This window comes from Bombina bombina, chromosome 4 (assembly GCF_027579735.1).
Source record: "Bombina bombina isolate aBomBom1 chromosome 4, aBomBom1.pri, whole genome shotgun sequence".
Classification (NCBI taxonomy): domain Eukaryota; kingdom Metazoa; phylum Chordata; class Amphibia; order Anura; family Bombinatoridae; genus Bombina; species Bombina bombina.
The window spans coordinates 574054727-574079294 of record NC_069502.1 but is presented as its reverse complement, the minus strand read 5'-3'; positions in this window follow the sequence as shown (position 1 = coordinate 574079294).

Here is a 24568-nt window from a genome sequence, read left to right as displayed (position 1 = left end):
CTACCTATGTACCCCTAAACCGAGGTCCCCCCACATCGCCGCAACTCGATTAATTTTTTTAACCCCTAATCTGCCGACCGCCACCTACGTTATCCTTATGTACCCCTAATCTGCTGCCCCTAACACCGCCGACCTATTATATTTATTAACCCCTAATCTGCCCCCCACAACGTCGCCGCCAGCTACCTACACTTATTAACCCCTAATCTGCCGTCCGCACGCCGCCGCCAGCTACATTATCCCTATGTACCCCTAATCTGCTGCCCTAACATCGCCGACCCCTATATTATATTTATTAACCCCTAACCTGCCCCCCACAACATCGCCGCCACCTACCTACAATAATTAACCCCTAATCTGCCGACCGCAAAGAGCCGCCAGATACATTATAGCTATGTACCCCTAATCTGCTGCCCCTAACACCGCTGACCCCTATATTATATTTATTAACCCCTAACCTGCCCTCCCTAACATCGCCGACACCTAACTTCAATTATTAACCCCTAATCTGCCGACTGGAGCTCACCGCTATTCTAATAAATGTATTAACCCCTAAAGCTAAGTCTAACCCTAACACTAACACCCCCCTAAGTTAAATATAATTTACATCTATCGAAATAAATTATCTCTTATTAAATAAATTATTCCTATTTAAAGCTAAATACTTACCTGTAAAATAAACCCTAATATAGCTACAACATAAATTATAATTATATTATAGCTATTTTAGGATTAATATTTATTTTACAGGTAACTTTGAATTTATTTTAACCAGGTACAATAGCTATTAAATAGTTAAGAACTATTTAATAGCTAAAATAGTTAAAATAATGACAAATTTACCTGTAAAATAAATCCTAACCTAAGTTACAATTAAACCTAACACTACACTATCAATAAATAAATTAAATACAATACCTACAAATAACTACAATGAAATAAACTAACTAAAGTACAAAAAATAAAAAAGAACTAAGTTACAAAAAATAAAAAAATATTTACAAACATAAGAAAAATCTTACAACAATTTTAAACTAATTACACCTACTCTAAGCCCCCTAATAAAATAACAAAGCCCCCCAAAATAAAAAAATGCCCTACCCTATTCTAAATTACTAAAGTTCAAAGCTCTTTTACCTTACCAGCCCTGAACAGGGCCCTTTGCGGGGCATGCCCCAAGAAGTTCAGCTCTTTTGCCTGTAAAAAAAAACATACAATACCCCTTCCCCCAACATTACAACCCACCACCCACATACCCCTAATCTAACCCAAACCCCCCTTAAATAAACCTAACACTAAGTCCCTGAAGATCATCCTACCTTGTCTTCACCTCACCGGGTATCACACCGATCCGTCCTGGCTCCGATATCTTCATCCAACCCAAGCGGGGGCTAGACATCCACTGAAGAAGTACAGAAGAGGGTCCAAAGTCTTCATCCTATCCGGGAAGAAGAGTAGATCCGGACCGGCAACCATCTTCTTCCAAGCGGCATCTTCTATCTTCATCCGATGAGGAACTGCTCCATCCTGAAGACCTCCACCGCGGACCCATCTTCATCCGGCGACGTCCAACTGAAGAATGACGGTTCCTTTAAGGGACGTCATCCAAGATGGCGTCCCTCGAATTCCGATTGGCTGATAGGATTCTATCAGCCAATCGGAATTAAGGTAGGAATATTCTGATTGGCTGATGGAATCAGCCAATCAGAATCAAGTTCAATCCGATTGGCTGATCCAATCAGCCAATCAGATTGAGCTCGCATTCTATTGGCTGTTCTGATCAGCCAATAGAATGCGAGCTCAATCTGATTGGCTGATTGGATCAGCCAATCGGATTGATCTTGATTCTGATCCTATCAGCCAATCGGAATTCGAGGGACGCCATCTTGGATGAAGTCCCTTAAAGGAACCGTCATTCTTCAGTTGGACGTCGCCGGATGAAGATGGGTCCGCGGTGGAGGTCTTCAGGATGGAGTCGGTCCTCATCGGATGAAGATAGAAGATGCCGCTTGGAAGATGATGGTTGCCGGTCCGGATCGCCTCTTCTTCCCGGATAGGATGAAGACTTTGGAGCCTCTTCTGGACCTCTTCAGCCGCCGGAAGATGGATGTCTAGCCCCCGCTTGGGTTGGATGAAGATTTTGGAGCCAGGACGGATCGGTGAACCTGGTATGGTGAAGACAAGGTAGGATGATCTTCAGGGGCTTAGTGTTAGGTTTATTTAAGGGGGGTTTGGGTTAGATTAAGGGTATGTGGGTGGTGGGTTGTAATGTTGGGGGGGGTATTGTATGTTTTTTTTTACAGGCAAAAGAGCTGAACTTCTTGAAGCATGCCCCGCAAAGGGCCCTGTTCAGGGCTGGTAAGGTAAAAGAGCTTTGAACTTTAGTAATTTAGAATAGGGTAGGGCATTTTTTATTTTGGGGGGCTTTGTTATTTTATTAGGGGGCTTAGAGTAGGTGTAATTAGTTTAACCCCTTAATGACAACTGACGTACCAGGTATGTCATGCATTAACAAGCAGTTAATGACAATGGACGTACCTGGTACGTCAGTTGTCAAACAGAGTGCTGGAAGCGATCACAAATGCTTCCAGCAGCTCTGAGGGTATTGCAGTGATGCCTCGATATGGAGGCATCCTGCAATACCACTTTACAAGCCTCCGATGCAGAGAGAGCCACTCTGTGGCCCTCTCTGCACCGGTAGCGATAGTGCCAGTGTCCGCCGGGTGCACGATGCGCGTGCGCGTGCACGATGTGCGTGCGCGTGCACGATGCGCGAGTGTGCACGTGAGCGTGCATGTGCGTGTGCACGTGCACCCATTAGCCACACTGACACCAATGAATGAGGGCAGAAAGGGGGAAAAAAAGGGATTTTTAAAAAAAAAAAATATAAAAGGATCAGGGAGGGTGTGGGGGTGGGGGTATTGTGGGGGGCTGCTACACTACAGAAATAGTTTTTTAAATAAAAAATAAAATAAAAATACTTTTTGGGGGGTTTTTGGGGCCAAACTGGGTACTGGCAAACAGCTGCCAGTACCCAAGATGGCGGTAATTAGGTAGGGGAGAGGGTTAGAGAGCTGGAGGGGGGATCAGGGAGGTTGGGGTTAAGGCAGGGGTCCATCACAGCTAAAATACTTTATTATTTTTATTTAAAAAAAAAAAAACCTCTTTTATTTAGTACTGGCAGACTTTCTGCCAGTACTTAAGATGGCGGAAACAATTGTGGGGTGGGGGAGGGAAGAGAGCTGTTTGGGAGGGATCAGGGGGTGGGATGTGTCAGGTGGGAGGCTGATCTCTAAAATTAACCCTGCAAGCTCCCTACAAGCTACCTAATTTAACCCCTTCACTGCTGGGCATAATTAACGTGTGGTGCGCAGCAGCATTTAGCGGCCTTCTAATTACCAAAAAGCAACGCCAAAGCCATATAAGTCTGTTATTTCTGAACAAAGGGGATCCCAGAGAAGCTTTTACAACAATTTCTTATTATTATTATTATTTTTTATTTGCTCGCATTTGGCGGTGAAATGGTGGCATAAAATATACCAAAATAGGCCTAGATCAATACTTGGGGTTGTCTACTACACTACACTAAAGCTAAAATTAACCCTACAAGCTCCCTACAAGCTCCCTAATTAACCCCTTCACTCCTGGGCATAAAACACGTGTGGTGCGCAGCGGCATTTAGCGGCCTTCTAATTACCAAAAAGCAACCCCAAAGCCATATAAGTCTGCTATTTCTGAAAAAAGGGGATCCCAGAAAAGCATTTACAACCATTTGTGCCATAATTGCAGAAGCTGTTTGTAAATAATTTCAGTGGGAAACCTAAAGTTTGTGACAAATTTTGTGAAAAAGTGAACTTTTTTTTTTTTTGATTGCATTTGGCGGTGAAATGGTGGCATGAAATATACCAAAATGGGCCTAGATCAATACTTTGGGTTGTCTTCTAAAAAAAAATATATACATGTCAAGGGATATTCAGGTATTCCTGACAGATATCAGAGTTCCAATGTGACTAGCGCTAATTTTGAAAAAAAGTGGTTTGGAAATAGCGAAGTGCTACTTGTATTTATTGCCCCATAACTTGCAAAAAAAGCAAAGAACATGTAAACATTGGGTATTTCTAAACTCAGGACAAAATTTAGAAACTATTTAGCATGGGTGTTTTTTGGTGATTGTAGATGTGTAACAGATTTTTGAGGTCAAAGTTAGAAAAAGTGTGTTTTTTTCCATTTTTTCCTCATATTTTATTATTTTTTTTTTTAGTAAATTATAAGACATGATGAAAATAATGGTATCTTTAGAAAGTCCATTTAATGGTGAGAAAAACGGTATATAATATGTGTGGGTACAGTAAATGAGTAAGAGGGAAATTATAGCTAAACACAAACACTGCAGAAATGTAAAAATAGCCATTGTCATTAAGGGTAAGAAAATTGAAAAATGGTCCGGTCATTAAGGGGTTAAAATTGTTGTAAGATTTTCCTTATGTTTGTAAATATTTTTTTATTTTTTGTAACTTAGTTCTTTTTTATTTTTTGTACTGTAGTTAGTTTATTTCATTGTAGTTATTTGTAGATATTGTATTTAATTAATGTATTGATAGTGTAGTGTTAGGTTTAATTGTAGGTAATTGTAGATATTTTATTTAATTAATTTAATGATAGTGTAGTGTTAGGTTTAATTGTAACTTAGGTTAGGATTTATTTTACAGGAAATTTTGTTATTATTTTAACTAGGTAACTATTAAATAGTTCTTAACTATTTAATAGCTATTGTACCTGGTTAAAATAATTACAAAGTTATCTGTAAAATAAATATTAATCCTAAAATAGCTATAATATAATTATAATTTATAGTGTAGCTATATTAGGATTTATTTTACAGGTAAGTATTTATCTTTAAATAGGAATAATTTATTTAATAAGAGATAATTAATTTCGTTAGATGTAAATTATATTTAACTTAGGGGGGTGTTAGTGTTAGGGTTAGACTTAGCTTTAGGGGTTAATACATTTATTAGAATAGCGGTGAGCTCCAGTCGGCAGATTAGTGTCGGCGATGTTAGGGAGGGCAGATTAGGGGTTAATACTATTTATTATATGGTTAGTGAGGCGGATTAGGGGTTAATAACTTTATTATAGTAGCGCTCAGGTCCGGTCTGCAGATTAGGGGTTAATAAGTGTAGGCAGGTGGAGGCGACTTTGTGGGGGGCAGATTAGGGGTTAATAAATATAATATAGGGGTCGGCGATGTTAGGGCAGCAGATTAGGGGTACATAGGGATAATGTAAGTAGCGGCGGTTTACAGAGCGGCAGATTAGGGGTTAATAATAATATGCAGGGGTCAGCGATAGCGGGGGTGGCAGATTAGGGGTTAATAAGTGTAAGGTTAGGGGTGTTTAGACTCGGGGTACATGTTAGAGTGTTAGGCGCAGACGTAGGAAGTGTTTCCGCATAGCAAACAATGGGGCTGCGTTAGGAGCTGAACGCGGCTTTTTTGCAGGTGTTAGGTTTTTTTTCAGCTCAAACAGCCCCATTGTTTCCTATGGGGGAATCGTGCACGAGCACATTTTTGAGGCTGGCCACGTCCGTAAGCAACTCTGGTATCGAGAGTTGAAGCTATGTTAAATATGCTCTACGCTCCTTTTTTGGAGCCTAACGCAGCCTTTATGTGGACTCTCAATACCAGAGTTATTTTTATGGTGCGGCCAGAAAAAAGCCGGCGTTAGCTTTTCGGGTCGTTACCGACAAAACTCTAAATCTAGCCGTAAGTGACTATGCATTAATTCTAAAATATATATCTGCAACCCCCCGATCCGGAACCACTACAGGCCACGGCTCACACACCCGACCAGACAGTAAGAAGTCTGCGAGATGTGAGCGGCACTGGACCAGTGATTGACAGGTAGGATAGTAGGGTGAGAGGAGTGAGACCAGCTTGCGGTCAAGTGACCGAAAAACGGAGCAGCCGGATTACCGAAGAGTCTGCTCCGGAGGTGGATAACTATGTTGTTTGTCTGCTCCGGTAATAAAAGGGGGATTACTTTGAAAATAAAATAACGCTGACATTTTAAAACATCTATTGCAACTAAAATAGATTTAAAATAAATACCTAGGCTTGATATGACAAGAATCTATACAAAATTGAAATTATGACAAACTAGTAATAATGGATTTTAAAACAGTTACTAAACTTTTAAAAATACTATGGTAAAGTAAAAGTGCAATAAAGACATTTACATAATAGATTTACATAAATTTATGAAAAGGAAAAGATAAGTAATACGTGACCTGCTGTCTTGGAAGCAGCAAAGAAAAGAGGAAGGATGTAGATTGTTCTGGACAGTTTATTACTATGCTGTACTCTGATTGGTTGTACACTGTTGCTATGCTATTTTTTCTTCTGTACTGTTTTTTCTTTGCTGCTGTTTTGGTTTACAGTAAAGAAATATGCATAATACGAAGCCTCCTGTCTTGACATAACATTTACTCTCATCTATTTATTATTTATTTATTATTTAGATTGTAAGTTCCCACGGGAACGGGGCTCCCAATTCCTCCTGTATTTGTTTGTTAAATTTTGTCTGGTGTCTCATATTGTACTGTCCTTTTATCTTTGTTACCTATGAACAGCGCTGCGGAATCTGTTGGCGCTTTATAAATAAAGAATAATAATAAAATAATAATAATAATCTAAATGTTCCAGAAAACCAAAACCTGCTTTAGGAAATATTAGCACTTATGCCCCTTCCACTAAACCAGCAAGTACCAATAACATAGTAAAACTTTTAAAGAAAAGCAGCACCATCAAGAATTCATAAATATATAGGTCTTGCTGTTTTTACCTGCTTCTTGTGAATGTAATAAAAATATATATTTTTTTAATTCTTGGTGGTGCTGTCTTTATTTGGACATTATATCTACTAGTACTATTTAAGGTATGCAGTAACCTTATGGTGTGCACTGCACACACCCAGTCATCACTTTGGTGCTGGACTTTATTAAGAATAGTAAGACTTTCACCCATCTACTTACTAGGACGCATGCAAGCAAAAACAATCCATGCCAAAGCTCCCACAAGCAATTAAGCATGTGCTGATATCTGAATCATGAAAGTTTCATTTTGACTTTAGTGTCCCTTTAATAACTTTAGTATGTAGGTTAATTAAGTATTTTAATACCAAAAACAGGCATCAAAGCGGAATAATAAGACAGGTACGGAGGTCAGACAGGTAGCATAATCCAGATACTTTGCCAGTGTTAAATAACCAAACATTAAGGACTAGATTACAAGTGAAGTACTATTTAACGCTCCCGCTAGAGCATTAACTGCTCTAAAAGAAAGCTTTTTGCGTGTGACGGGTTATGCTCATATTATGTGATGAAAGTAAACTGTTTTCACTCAGGTGCTAACCCAATGTGCAAAAAGCTGTATTTAGAATATTGCATGCTATAACGTAGTCCCCCATAGAAGTCAATTGAGAAAAAAAAAATGTTAAAAAAACACACTACTCGCGCGCAAACCCGATCGCATATTCTCATGTGCGCTAACCTAACATTACAATGTTCTTAACATAGAAGAATATGTACTATTTATTCATAAATACATATTTCTATATATATCTGATGGTATTTTGGTACAATATATTTCTATACCTATGTATACATAATTATATACAGGTATAGATATATACAGTTATTGTTAGAATATATAACAATACTGACACCATTCTGTCATTCATTTTGTTTTAGACTCCATTTTAAGAATGGTTTATTATAAGTTTATTATAACAGCTTATTATGCTGTGAGAAAATAATATATTGATGTTCTAAGCTGAACACGTTATCTCAATAATTTGTCCAATGGCCTTGCTATGTGCTGGGCGATGCGCCAAGATTTACTTTTTATCTAGCACTCCTCGCTTATTAAAAATACTCCTGTGTATGTGCAGAATATTGGATATTAAAAGATATGCTGTATCAATCTGAATCCAGAAATATTAATTTTGGGATTTAATGTCCATTTAAGTAGCCAACTGTAGCATATTTGTAGAACCTAATGATTCCAAAGTCTATAAAGTGAGAGGGCTAGATTACAAGAGGCATGCTAATTTTTGAGTTCAAGCAATATACTTTTTTTTGCCTTTTTGCCCAAGACGGATATATCGCTCATATTAAAAGTTGAAAGTAAATGCAAATTTGAGAACGATCACGATTTAAGATCAACGGGTTAGCACAGCTGACAACCTTTCGTAAGACACCAAGAGTTCAAAAAGTTTCACCAAACACAACATACATAATACTAAAATAAACTGTTACACTCATTTAAATACTATCTGATAAAATTTAGTCATAGAAATATTCATAAAAAATATTTATAGATGGTCTGAGCATCATCGTAATATTAAGAATAATTACAAGTTACATAGTGTGTCCAGACATTGCCATGTTAAACATAATGGTGATATAGAATGTTTTTCAATTTCTCCTATTAAACACATCACCATTCACCAAGTCCCACCTTTATAATAGATTTTTTAGGCTTAGACAGAGGGAGACCTACTGTATCAACAAAGTAAGGACCTTGCATCCATCTGGTCTCAATATGAATGTGGATCTGGCGGCCTTCCACTGATCATAAAACGGGAGACCTATATTTGTGATTAAACAGTAGTTGTTTTTTTTTTTTACATACATAATTTATCACATTAGGATTATTGAGTTTGTTTACATATTGATGTTGATATCTCCACTTTCATCATGTATCCCAGTAGGCTGCTATGCCTATGTTTATGGGATTTTTTTACCACTTATATGTTATGTTAGTTTATTATATTTACTCACTCCTCAAACCCTAAATGTCTCTTCTCCATTTTCAACTCTCTCCTGTATCCACCTGCACCACCACCCTCATCTGCCTTTAGTGTTTAAGACCCTGCAGACTACTTTTTTCAACAAAACACTTACTACCCGAAGTAATATCCAAACACAAGACTGCAACCTTCCATCTCTGCCCCCGGTCACCCCCTCCACCACACTCTGTACCTTCCCCCCAACCACTGAGAATGAAGTGAGTTCCCTATGGTCTTCCTCACACCTCACTACCTGCCCATTTGACCATATACCTTCAAAAGTCCTGGAAAAAATAGTTTTCGATCGACTAACCCACTTCCTGTGCTCCAATTCATTGCTTGACCCCCTGCAATCTGACTTCCATCCCCAACACTCAAATGAGACTGCCCTGACCAAGGTTATGAACAATCTTCTTTCTCCTAAAAACAGCAGCCACTACTCTATACTTACCTCAATCGACCAGTCTGCTGCCTTTGACACTGTGACCATCCCCTTCTCCTATGGCCTCTTAGCTCCTTTGGGCTTTGTGAAACTGCCCTCTTCTGGATCCACTCTTATCTCTCTACTAGGTCCTTTTCTGTCTCATTTGCTAGTGACTCCTCCTCTTCACTGCCTCTGTATGTTGGAGTACCTCAAGGCTGGGTCCTCTATTCTTCTCTATTTATACTTCCTCACTGGGTAAACTTATCAGTAGCTATGGCCTCAACTATCACCTCTATGCTGATGATACTCAGATCTACCCCTACCACCCCTGCACTCTCTCCTTCTGTCCTTTCTCACATATATATGTATTTAAAGTAAAATGATAATTTTCCTGTATGTGAATAACATAGGAATGGGGATTATTCATAACTCCTGTTACAATATCCGAAGTCCAGAGGTTATTACGTGTTGGGTTTTGTTCACATGCAATCATTTTACTTTTAACTTGTAATATGCTCGCTACCCAACGCGTGCAGAAAGATTACTTCTAGCAAAGTTTACGCTTGGGCGAGAGTGCTAAATAGCGCACCACTTGTAATCTAGCCCAGTATCAGTAACATGGATAAAAAATACTGTTATCATTTGAAAGTTATCAGTTATGTCTAAGGCTTACATGCAAATTGTTTGTGTTCTCCTGGAGTTAGAATTACAATATAAATAATTCAATTATTATTAATTAATTAATTTACAATACATCTGGCAAATAGTGGGCAAACATGGAAAGAAAATTGCATTCCAAAATTATTTTTTACTCTGTACTGACACATTTTTTAGTGTGTGGTTTTGAAATAGAATTCAACTTTATATAGTAAAATAACTACTGATTGTCTTGCATATTTAATCGCTTCTATAAATATATGTAAATAAATATAAGAATTGAGAATGAATATGCTACTTGATGACACACTAGGTCTCTGCATATTAATTTCATTCAAGCCCTTCAGGCTTCCTTTCCCATATTTTGCTGACCTTTTTAAAATGCAATCCTTATTATGCAGGAAAGAAAAAAAATGGCAGGTACTGTATATAGAGTGCTTATTTAAATTGTCTTGTTGTTAACTGATATCTACTTTAAGAGTCAATTTTAAATTATATAATTATATAAAACTAGCCTTTGCATATAAATAGCAATATAAGGCGTTGAGAATATAATATTTTTTTGCAAAGTTCTTCATTTAATTCCAAGGGGATTTTGAAGAGAAATTATTCAATAATCTTTTATATAGGAAAAGAATCAACCTCTAACTTGGGAGAGGTCATTAATGCATGCATGGTATTTTAAACTTTTTTGGACCTGTTATGGGCCTTCTTCCATTCCTTGGCCTATAAAATATTTTTATTTACTAATCATATGTTTTAAAAAAATCTAACTTTGAAATGATGAATATATTTAACATTCTTTTTAAAGGCTCAGTTAGTTAATTATTTTCACTCAGTGTACTCCAGTCTATGTAAATTAATTGTCAAATTAATCTCATTATTGGATTTTATATCAAAGTCATAAACTGTAAGCATTTAACCATTATTAATTAAATCTAACATCTTAAGGACTTACAAATCAAATTTATATTTGCCGGTGGTGCTCCAGGAGGAAAAACAATGGTAACTGTATTATTTCCACTTAATATGCTAAATATCAGCATGTAGTGGGAAAAAATGGAAAACATATGCTAACTCTCTATATTCAATCAATCACTATTAACATTCTACAAGCATTATCAGTTGTGGGATCAAAAATTAGTTTGTTACTGCAAAATGTTTCTTAGTGGTCAATCTAATACCAGTTATTTAAAACAAATAGACTTGTTTTTCAGGATCTTCTATTTTCAGGTAAAAGAAAGAAATAGGAAGAGGAATTTTGATTTTTTTTCTGTTTCTAACATCTGCTCTTAGTCATGGGACCAATTCATGTTTTTACCATAGATACCTAAAGCTATGTAATTTTTATATCATAAGAACATAACATTTACAAACATAAATAAAGGGTATTGGTGGAATAATAAAATGACCTAATTTGTTAGATCATTTAGTTATTACAGAAATGTCCTTCGGTGGCTATGTTTATAACCCTTGCAAATTAGTTAAGAACATAGCTAAATCTAGGGCTCAAACCATTGTGCTGCCTTGGTCTAACGGTTAAATGATACCCTCCCCATGTTCTCTGCCAACTACTATTTATACCAAACCATAGCACTTGTATTGCATTATCACAAAGGCAAGATATGTGTAGAGATATAACCACTAGAATATGTTCAGTTTCATAGAGACCTCAAACATAGTGATATAGAAAATACCTGGGGACTAAACTAAAACTCACTGGGTCCAAAGGCAAAGATTCTGATGGAGCCCACCATTTCAACAGTGCAGATTGGCTCTCAAGAGGTTCAGACCCAGTCTCAACTGAGACCTTTGAGACCCCTGTAGTTATACTCCTATCTGGGGATATGCCAAAGAGAGGCATTGGATTGTGCTCTCCCCACTGGTCCCACTAAGTGGAGCTGCCCCAGGCAGTGCATTGCTGCTCTTGAGCAGAACAAAGCTGATTTTAGAAGTGGAGTACACACATAGAAGCTAATCAGTAGCTTGGTAGATGACCTTCAGGAGAAGCTTAACTATATGGGATTTAACTAAAAACATACGGCTAGATTATGAGTTGTGCGTTAGAGTAAAAAAAATCAGCATTAAGTGGTCCTAACGCTGCTGAGGATGAATGAAGGTATCTTTAAGTGATGTCATCCAAGATGGCGTACCTTAGATTCCGATTGGCTGATAGAATTCTATCCGCCAATCGGAATTAAGTTAGAAAAAATCCTTTTAAGGGCTATTGGTAGTTTAGTTTAGGCTAGGTGTTTTTTTATTATTTTGGGGGGCTTTTTTATTTCGATAGGTCTATTAGATTAGGTGTAATTAGTTTAAATATCTTGTAATTTGTTTTGTGTTTTTTTTGTAATTTAGCTAATTTAATTTAATTAATTTAATTGTTAATTTAGTTAATTTATTTAATTATAGTGTATTGTTAGGTGTTAGTGTAACTTAGATTAGGTTTTATTTTACAGGTACTTTTGTATTTATTTTAGCTAGGTAGTTATTAAATAGTTAATAACTATTTAATAACTATTCTACCTAGTTAAAATAAATACAAACTTGCCTGTAAAATAAAAATAAATCCTAAGATAGCTACAATGTAACTATTAGTCTCCTGACAAGTTAAATTGTTAATGCCTACAAAATATAACTCTTTAAAGTTGTGTTAGTCATTAAAGGGACATTGTACACTCGTTTTTTCTTTGAATAAATGTTTTGTAGATTATCTATTTATATAGCCCATAAACACCTAGATTACAAATTTTGTCGGTAATGCTGTGCGGTGCTAACGAGCAGTTTTCCCTCACCGTTCACTTACAGACAACGCTGGTATTACGGGTTTTTACAAACCTGGCGTTAGCCGCAGAAAAGTGAACAGAGAGCAAAATTTAGCTCCACATCTCACCTCAATACCAGTGCTGCTTAAGTTAGCGATGAGCTGGCAAAACGTGCTCGTGCACAATTTCCCTATAGGAATCAATGGGAGAGAGCCGGCTGAAAAAAAACCTAACACCTGTAAAAACGCAGCGTTCAGCTCTTTACGCAGCCCCATTGATTCCTATGGGAAAATAAAAGTTATGTCTACACCTAACACCCTAACATGAACCCCGAGTCTAAACACCCCTAATCTTACACTTATTAACCCCTAATCCACCACCCCCGACATTGCTGACACCTACATTATATTATTAACCCCTAATCTGCTGCTCTGGACACCACTGCCACCTACATTATACTTATGAACCCCTAATCTGCTGCCCCCAACATCGCCGAACCCTACATTATATTTATTAATCCCTAATCTGCCGCCCACAATGTCGCCGCCAGCTACCTACACTTATTAACCCCTAATCTGCTGCCCCCAACGTCGCTGCCACTATAATAAAGTTATTAACCCCTAAACCTAACCCTAACACCCCCTAACTTAAAAATAATTTAAATAAATCAAAATAAAATAACTATCATTAATTAAATTATTCCTATTTAAAACTAAATACTTACCTATAAAATAAACCCTAATCTAGCTACAATATAACTAATAGTTACATTGTAGCTAGCTTAGGGTTTTTTTTTATTTTACAGGCAACTTTGTATTTATTTTAACTAGGTACAATAGTTATTAAATAGTTATTAACTATTTAATAGCTATCTATTTAAAATAAAGACAAATTGGGTGTCGTGTCCGGGCTAAGGTTGAAGATGGCCGCAAAACTGAGAGCTCTGAAAGATTGATTTACATCCTGCCATGTAATCAATATATTTCAAAGCCATCCAGCATAGAAAAGTGAACCAATTGAAAGAGAAAAGTTTGCTGGTAAAAGTGATAATTATACTGCATAATTTCAGGGCTTCTCAGACCGGACCGCTGCAGGGGATTTTTGGCGGCCTCTACTGAGGGAATCTCTCAGCACCCCCCCCCGGGGAACCGGGTACGTGGAGATACTTTCTAAATCTCCTTTTTACTCCCTACAAAACTAAACATGGAGGAACTACTTGGGGCCATACAGGGCTGGATGTCCGATTTTGAGCATACCATACACGCTAGATTTGACCGCCTATCGTCCCAGATGGATATCACTCACATCAAGATGGTCCCGACCGGAAATGAGAGGGGGGCGAATGTGGTGCTCCCTGGGCTATGTGACACATTAACCGAGATATACTCACATACCGCAACGGACACACAGAAGTGTGAGCAACCGGAAGCCTGCAAGAGCTCTTTACCTGCTCCGGTTCCTAACTGGGGAGATACGGCCGGCTCTTTGGGGCGGGATCTAGGCGAGGTGAGAGCTGAACCGCTGACAGGAGTCATTTTACATGCCAGGCTTCAGGTACTGACACCGGGATTCTTCTATATGTGTGACACGGGGTCCCCCTTGCTCAGAAAGGGAGGCTGTGGGATTCTGTATTGTAACCCCGTTGTTCTGTTGGTGATTAGAGGAGCTGCCTCTTGGCTGATCCCACGAAGTCAAAATGCGGTTGTGAAGAGGGCCTTTCGGTCCGGCATAGGTTAACCGCACACAGCCCCTGCCAGCATAGAGAGACAGTGGAGGACTCTTTGATAAAAGCGGGGGAAGGTATATGCGGACCTACAGAGGTAACAATTAATATGTGAGACTTTGGCCTAGAAAATTGTGCCTACTTAAGAGCCCTGAGAGCTTTAGGATGGGCCTTGTTACAACTGTTTTTCCTCTCTCTCCTACCACTAAGCTATGTGGGTATGTGGAATCCGTTTAATTTGGACTGTGGGTATGGTGTCATAATCCCAGAACTTTTTGAGCTACCTAAAACCCCACTGACCTGTGTTTTGGACATTTAGGTGCTTTGTGCCTGGACTGTTGGTTTGGAAGATTTTCTAAAATTATTTGATATCTAACTTAACCCAGACCAACGCTCAGATTATTTTGTTAACAATGTTCGCTTATTGTATTGTCATATCCAATATAGAAAATGTGGCTGATATTTTGCATTAAGAGGCTATGTTTTTATTATGTTTATTTTACCTAACAAGGCGACAAACTTCTCTAGTTAAATAATGTCGCTGGGGGTGTGGCACTCATTGCGGCAATACACTGTACATTAGAGGATTCATAATGATAGATTTTATAGTTTCTGGTGGCCCAAGAGAGGCCTATATATCAGAGGCAAGGAGGAATCCACAGTGTGTGCTGCTCTGGGGACCACCCCCCCTTAACAGTTAATAGATAAAGTTAAAATTTTATTATGTTTATTTTACCTAACAAGACGACAAACCTCTCTAGTTAAATAATGTCGCTGGGGGTGTGGCACTCATTGCGGCAATACACTGTACATTAGAGGATTCATAATGATAGATTTTATAGTTTCTGGTGGCCCAAGAGAGGCCTATATATCAGAGGCAAGGAGGAATCCACAGTGTGTGCTGCTCTGGGGACCACCCCCCCTTAACAGTTAATAGATAAAGTTAAAATAGGGAATGCATATCGGCACTGGATCTTGCTAATTTCCCTCCCTGTTAGATGAGACAAGTGGAGTATAAGGGCAGTTTAAAACTAAGATGTGCCCTGCTGCGCGCACGCTGCATTCACCTGCAGAACTTGGGCCATATTGGTTTGTGTATTGGGATTGCAGTGTGGGAAGACATCCCAGTTGCTATGCAGTTTGTGCTACACTTTACCCCACCTGATGCTGCTTCCCGCGCTGTGATCTGTAATGCCTATATATTGGGTTCTTTAGCCTAACCTAACATGTTAATTATTGAATTTCTCTGTATGGTGTGTGCGGTGTGCGTGTGGCCTTACCATTCAAGATTATGCTGCTCCACTGAGTGATTTGAGGCCTTACACAGGCCTATAGTAACCTAAAGGGTATATTGAGAATAAGTATCTGAAGTTAAATGATGTGGACACACAAGGACCTACATTTTCCTGTTCAGAATCTCTCTACAGAAACCAGGTCTCAGACCTCGCATTTATTATAGTGTTTTTGACTTGTCCAAATTAACATGTTTATACTGAAAACGAGGTATCGCACATGGCTTGTGCATATTCTCCTGAGGAGGAGATATTATTGTTCAAGGTTTTAAAGACATGCCTATGTATTTGTTATATGAGTCTGGATGTACAGGGAGTGCAGAATTATTAGGCAAGTTGTATTTTTGAGGATTCATTTTATTATTGAACAACAACCATGTTCTCAATGAACCCAAAAAACTAATTAATATCAAAGCTGAATAGTTTTGGAAGTAGTTTTTAGTTTGTTTTTAGTTATAGCTATTTTAGGGGGATATCTGTGTGTGCAGGTGACTATTACTGTGCATAATTATTAGGCAACTTAACAAAAAACAAATATATACCCATTTCAATTATTTATTTTTACCAGTGAAACCAATATAACATATCAACATTCACAAATATATATTTCTGACATTCAAAAACAAAACAAAAACAAATCAGTGACCAATATAGCCACCTTTCTTTGCAAGGACACTCAAAGCCTGCCATCCATGGATTCTGTCAGTGTTTTGATCTGTTCACCATCAACATTGCGTGCAGCAGCAACCACAGCCTCCCAGACACTGTTCAGAGAGGTGTACTGTTTTCCCTCCTTGTAAATCTCACATTTGATGATGGACCACAGGTTCTCAATGGGGTTCAGATCAGGTGTACAAGGAGGCCATGTCATTAGATTTTGTTCTTTCATACCCTTTCTTGCCAGCCACGCTGTGGAGTACTTGGACGCGTGTGATGGAGCATTGTCCTGCATGAAAATCATGTTTTTCTTGAAGGATGCAGACTTCTTCCTGTACCACTGCTTGAAGAAGGTGTCTTCCAGAAACTGGCAGTAGGACTGGGAGTTGAGCTTGACTCCATCCTCAACCCGAAAAGGCCCCACAAGCTCATCTTTGATGATACCAGCCCAAACCAGTACTCCACCTCCACCTTGCTGGCGTCTGAGTCGGACTGGAGCTCTCTGCCCTTTACCAATCCAGCCACGGGCCCATCCATCTGGCCCATCAAGACTCACTCTCATTTCATCAGTCCATAAAACATTAGAAAAATCAGTCTTGAGATATTTCTTGGCCCAGTCTTGACATTTCAGCTTGTGTGTCTTGTTCAGTGGTGGTTGTCTTTCAGCCTTTCTTACCTTGGCCATGTCTCTGAGTATTGCACACCTTGTGCTTTTGGGCACTCCAGTGATGTTGCAGCTCTGAAATATGGCCAAACTGGTGGCAAGTGGCATCTTGGCAGCTGCACGCTTGACTTTTCTCAGTTCATGGGCAGTTATTTTGCGCCATGGTTTTTCCACACGCTTCTTGCGACCCTGTTGACTATTTTGAATGAAACGCTTGATTGTTCGATGATCACGCTTCAGAAGCTTTGCAATTTTAAGAGTGCTGCATCCCTCTGCAAGATATCTCACTATTTTTGACTTTTCTGAGCCTGTCAAGTCCTTCTTTTGACCCATTTTGCCAAAGGAAAGGAAGTTGCCTAATAATTATGCACACCTGATATAGGGTGTTGATGTCATTAGACCACACCCCTTCTCATTACAGAGATGCACATCACCTAATATGCTTAATTGGTAGTAGGCTTTCGAGCCTATACAGCTTGGAGTAAGACAACATGCATAAAGAGGATGATGTGGTCAAAATACTAATTTGCCTAATAATTCTGCACTCCCTGTATGTCTATAGGCGTGTTGCCATGATTAATATTTGATTGTGTTTTTCTGTATGTTCTGATCACCTCAATAAAAACTATTTAAAAAAAAAAAAAAAAAATAAAGACAAATTTACCAGTAAAATAAATCCTAACCTAAGTTACAATTACACCTAACACTACACTATAATTAAATTAATTACCTAAACTAAATACAATTAATTACAATTTAAACAAATTATCTAAAGTGCGAAAAAAAACCCACTAAATTACAGAAAATAATAAAATAATTACAAGTTTTTTAAACTAATTACACCTAATCTAATCCCCATAATAAAATAAAAAAGCCCCCCAAAATAATAAAACTCCCTACCCTATACTAAATTACAAATAGCCCTTAAAAGGGCCTTTTGTGGGGCATTGCCCCAAAGTAATCAGCTCTTTTACTTGTAAAAAAAAGTACAATACCCCCCAACATTAAAACCCACCACCCACACACCCAACCCTACTCTAAAACCCACCCAATACCCCCTTAATAAAACCTAACACTAACCCCTTAAAGATCACCCTACCTTGAGAAGTCTTCACCCAGCCGGGTTGAAGTCCTCAATGAAGCCAGGGGAAGTGGTCCTCCAGACGGGCAGAAGTTTTCATCGAAGCCGGGAAGAAGAGGTCCTCCAGACGGGCAGAAGTCTTCATCCAGGCGGCATCTTCTATCTTGATCCATCCGGCGTGGAGCGGCTCCATCTTCAAGACATCCGACGTGGAGCATCCTCTTCAAACGAATTCCAACTGAACAATTAAGGTTCCTTTAAATGACATCATCCAAGATGGTGTCCCTTGAATTCCAATTGGCTGATAGAATTCTATCAGCCCATCGGAATTAAGGTAGAAAAAATCCTATTGGCTAATGCAATCAGCCAATAGGATTGAGCTTGCATTCTATTGGCTGATTGAATCAGCCAATAGAATGCCAGCTCAATCCTATTGGCTGATTGGATCAGCCAATAGGATTGAACTTCAATCCTATTGGCTGATTGAATCAGCCAATAGGATTTTTTCTACCTTAATTCCGATTGGCTGATAGAATTCTATCAGCCAATCGGAATTCAAGGGACGCCATCTTGGATGACATCATTTAAAGGAACCTTCATTCTTCAGTTGGACTTCATTTGAAGAGGATGCTCCGCGTCGGATGCCTTGAAGATGGAGCCGCTCCGCGCCGGATGGATGAAGATAGAAGATGCCGCCTGGATGAAGACTTTTGCCCATCTGGAGGACCACTTTGCACGGCTTTGTTGAGGACTTCGGCCCGGCTGGGTGAAGACTTCTCAAGGTAGGGTGATCTTCAAGGGGTTAGTTTTATTAAGGGGGTATTGGGTGGGTTTTAGAGTAGGGTTGGGTGTGTGGGTGGTGGGTTTTAATGTTGGGGGGTATTGTACTTTTTTTTACAGGTAAAAGAGCTGATCACTTTGGGGCAATGCCCCGCAAAAGGCCCTTTTAAGGGCTATTTGTAATTTAGTATAGGGTAGGGCTTTTTATTATTTTTTTTGGGGGGGGGTTATTTTATTATGGGGATTAGATTTGGTGTAATTAGTTTAAAAAACTTGTAATTATTTTATTATTTTCTGTAATTTAGTGTTTGTTTTTTTGTAATTTAGAAAATTTGTGTAAATTGTAATTAACTGTATTTAGTTTAGAGAATTTATTTAATTATAGTGTAGTGTTAGGTGTAATTGTAACTTAGGTTAGGTTTTATTTTACAGGTAAATTTATCTTTATTTTAACTTGGTAGCTATTAAATAGTTAATAACTATTTAATAACTATTCTACCTAGTTAAAATAAATACAAAGTTGCCTGTAAAATAAAAATAAACCCTAAGCTAGATACAATGTAACTATTGTTTATATTGTAGCTAGCTTAGGGTTTATTTTATAGGTAAGTATTTAGTTTTAAATAGGAATAATTTAGTTAATGATAGTTATTTTATTTTGATTTATTTACATTATATTTAAGTTAGGGGGTGTTAGGGTTAGGGTTAGACTTAGATTTAGGGGTTAATACATTTAATATAGTTGCAGTGATGTTGGGGGCGGCAGATTAGGGGTTAATAAATATAGGTAGGTGGCAGCGATGTTAGGGACGGCAGAGTAGGGGTTAAAAAAATTAAACTAGTGTTTGCGATGCGGGAGGGTGGCGGTTTAGGGGTTAATATATTTTTTATAGTGGCGGCGATGTCCGGTTCAGCAGATTAGGGGTTAAACATTTTTATTTAGTGTTTGCGATGTGGGGGGGGGCTCGGTTTAGGGGTTAATAGGTAGTTTATGGGTGTTAGTGAACTTTTTAGCACTTTAGTTAAGAGTTTTATGCTACGGCGTTAGCCCATAAAACTCTAAACTACTGACTTTTAAATGCGGTATCAGTCTTGACAGGAGAGGCTGTACCGCTCACTTTTTTGAAGACTCGTAATACAGGCTTTATGCAAGTCCCATTCAAAATATAGGATACGCAATTGACGTAAGTGGATTTGCGGTATTTTCGAGTCTGACCAAAAAAGTGAGCAGCGAGCCTGTCATTTCAAGACTCGTAATACCAGCGGGCATTAAAAAGCAGCGTTGGAACCTCTCAACGCTGCTTTTTAACCCTAACGCACAACTTGCAATCTAGCCGAAAGTTTTTTGTTATTTTTTAAATGGATAGTTTTGCTTATTTTTAAATAACATTGCTATGATTTTCAGACTCCTAACAGAGCCCCAAAGTTTTAGCAGAATACTGACGTATACCTTGTCAGGACAATTGTCTAAGAAAATTCACCATTTTGATATTGCATATTAATCACATATGCCTGTGCTATATAATATAGGGGTACAATTGACCATGTTTATTTACTTATAGATTCATGTACACATACCCATATATATTACTTATCAGTATTAATATGTAGCTATTAGCTAGTGTTGCTTGTCAGTATATAATTGCTTACTGTGAAGTTTTTGTACTTTATCAAAATAATTCATGCTTAGTTACTATGATATTCAAGGTCCCCAACATAGCTGCATGATTCCTATCATTATATTACTGGTATAAATATCCATAAATATGGCTGTGTTTGTCATACATGGCTCCAGTAAGTCTCTTTTTCTATAAACATTAGTGGGGTTCAACCTTGGTGACCGGTTAAATAAAGATACTGACTTGTTTTTCAGAATATATTTACAAAATACATATTTGTCTGTTATAGCTTAGTAACGAGTGCCAAAATATTCAATCTGCTAAATCTTATCTTATTAACAAAAATATTAATTAATCTGTAATTAGTGTTATCCAATCATTTATGTGAACCTAACCTTATCAGTTGGGGTGGAGTTAAGCATTTTCCATAAAATACACCCACAAAGGGGGGCACAAGGGGACACAAGAAGACGTCACAAGGGGCCACACTGAGCATGCATGATGACCACACCCTATCCAGAGGAGATGGGAGGCTAAGCTGACCAGATAGACAAGTCAGGATAATGGCGAGAGAGGGTCCAGGGGTAACCTAAGAGGGTCTATTTACACTGAACCCCAGTGAAGGATCCCACAATGTTGTATGAAACAAACCCACATGAAACAGTTTTGCTAATATGGTTTATGCTCTTTACATTTATATTCAAAGTTTTATTATTTAATCAGGTCAGGTGAGTTAATCAATTCTGGTTTGCCCTTTATAGTCACAAATATTTTGTTAGGTAATTCCTGTTAACCTGGTCTTATCTGTCAGCAATAACACTGGGTCAATCAGGAATCTGATAATAATATAATTGTCTTATGGTTTGCCAGGATTATGAGTTTACCTGATTCTTGCCAGCTATGCTGAGAATTTAAATAACAAAAGTTTCTGTTTCTTTATTATACATGCAAGCTACTGCAAATAAAATAATCTAGTGATTGTTTTCATCAGTTTTAACCTGATAATCATTAAATCATTGTAATGATGTATGCTTATTGATTTGCTTTATTCAAATATTGCTTATTATTTCAAATAATTATTTTAGTAAACTAACGGCTAGATTACGAGTTTTGCCGTATGAGTGAAAAAGCAGCGTTAAGGCTCTTTTTCACTACCGCTGGTATTACGAGTCTTGCAGTTTAGGGGCACCGCATACTTTTTTGGCCGTAACGCAACGTAATTACCGCAGCTTTCAAAAAGTCATTTTTCAATGGGACTTCCATAGCTCCGGTATTACGAGTCTGCCTGGGAGGCCAAAAAGTGAGTATTACAGCCTATACCGCCAAGATCGATACCGTAAACTGAAAGTCAGTAGTTTTGTGCTATAAAGCTGTAACATAAAACTCATAACTAAAGTGCTAAAAAGTACACTAACACACATAAACTACCCCTAAACCGAGGCTCTCCTGCATCACAAATACTAAAATAAAATTATTAACCCCTAATCTGCAACTCCGGACATCGCCGCCACTATAATAAACATATTAACCCCTAAACCGCCACACTCCCACACACACTAGTTAAATATTATTAACCCCTAATATGCCACACCTAACATAGCCACCTACCAACATTTATTAACTACTAATCTTTCGCCCACAACGTTGCCACCACTATGCTAAATTTATTAACCCCTAAACCTAAGTCTAACCCAAACCCTAACACCCTCTAACTTAAATATAATTAAAATCAATCTAAATAAAACCTACTATCATTATCTAAATAATTCCTATTTAAAACTAAATACTTACCTGTAAAATAAACCCTAAGCTAGCTACAATATGACTAATAGTTACATTGTATCTATCTTAGGGTTTATTTTTATTTTACAGGTAAGTTTGTATTTATTTTAACTAGATAGAATAGTTACTAAATAGTTATTAACTATTTACTAACTACCTAGCTAAAATAAATACGAAGTTACCTGTAAAATAAAACCTAACCTGCCTTACACTAAAACCTAACAATACAATAAAATGAAATAAATTAAATTAATAAAATACAATTTACTAACTTACAAAAAAATGAACACTAAATTACACAAAATAAAAAATGAAATTATCAAAAATAAAAACGAATTACTCCTAATCTAATAGCCCTATCAAAATAAAAAAGCCTCCCCAAAATAAAAAAACCCTTGCCTACACTAAACTGCCAATGGCCATTAAAAATGTTTTTTTGTGGGGCAGTGCCCCAAAGAAATCAGCTCTTTTACATTGTAATAAAAAATAAAAACAACCCCCCAACAGTAAAACCCATCACCCACCCAACCAAATCCCCCAAATAAAAACCTATCTAAATAAACCTAAGCTAACCATTGCCCTTAAATGGGCATTTGGATGGGCATAGGGCATTTAGCTCTTTTAAGAATTGCCCATCATCCATGTGGCCTCTTCGATTTTCATCCAGCTAGAGAAGTCCTCATCCAAGCGGGAAGAAGTCTTCATCCAGACGGCATCTTCTATCTTCATCCATCCGGCGTGGAGGGGGTCCATCTTCAAGACATCCAGCATGGAGCATCCTTTTCTTAAGGTCGTCTGCGTCAACTGAAGGTTCCCCTTAAGTGACATCATCCAAGATGGCGTCTCTTACATTCCTATTGGCTGAAAGATTTCTATCAGCCAATAGGAATTAAAGGGGGAAAATCCTATTGGCTGTTGCAATCAGCCAATAGGATTGAGCTTTCATCCTATTAGCTGATCCAATTGATATTGAATTACATTATCAGAATGATATAGAGGTTCCATAATATTTATTGTGTCTAAACACATAATACACTTTGCGGGTACACTACTGAAATAATAATAATAAATATAATAATAATAACAAGGACAATATTCACAGCAACCTACTCCATCTTGCTTCTGTTTATGTAAAGGGTCTTTTAATTAAAAAGGAAGGGGGAGGGGAGGAGTGTCTGATATTTCCCACTTGCAGTGGGTGTTCCAGTAACCTTTTAAACAGAGTTAAACTGGAAGCTTCTAAGTAAGTTTTTAAAAGGTTTTATACTGGATTTTTATATCAGTATATGTGCATCTTATTCTTTATAGTAGTGTCTATTACATGCAGTTATATGAAAATTTGTGTATACTGTCCCTTTAATTAATTTTTCTATAATATTAAAACACAGAACTGTAAATATGACCACATTCTGATTATAAGATTTGATTTGTGAATACAATTGAGGTCACTATTTAACATTTTAATGAGACAAGGGAAACATAGTTTTGTGGAAATGTGAACTGAACATATGTGAGATTGTAAGTCGATAACTCCCACACATAGTATAGAATGCTATTGGAAAAGGATATGATGAGTTAACACAATGCAAAGTAATTTAAAAACCACTACAAAACCAGGGTTTTGATAATTTAAAAATAGCTTATTACAGTGTGTCTAGCAAATTGGGCTGCAGACAAATGCTAAGACAATTAAAACTGGGCTAAGATGATGTTTCTGTTCACATTTCTAACAACGTAACAAGTCATTTTGTAAAATATATATGAGGTATCCTTTAGTTGATCCTTTCATAGATACCTGTGTTTAGTGCACTGGAGTTCTATATTTACTTGACACATAGGGCCTGATGACCTAAAGCTCTCAGCTCTTACAAGTTAATATAAGAAACTACACAAACACTTATTAACAGTCAGCCAGATTACAAGTTTTGCGTTATGGCTGGCTCGCTAATAACTTGCAAGTTATTTTCACCGCTCACCTTTCATAGCGCTGCTATTACAGGTTTGTAAAAAAACAGCTTGTGCGGTTAATATGGATGCGTTGAGCTCCATACCTCACCCAAATACAAGCAGTGTTTTGACGTGCTCGTGCACTATTTCCCCATAGACATCAATGGGGAGAGCTTGCTAAAAAAGCCTTACACCTGCAATCGTGGAGCGTAAAGTTCTGTAACACAGCCCCATTGATGTCTATGGGGAAATAAAAAGTTACCTTTTAACCTTTAACACCCTAACATAAACCCTGAGTCTAAAAACCCCTAATCTGCCACACCTGACA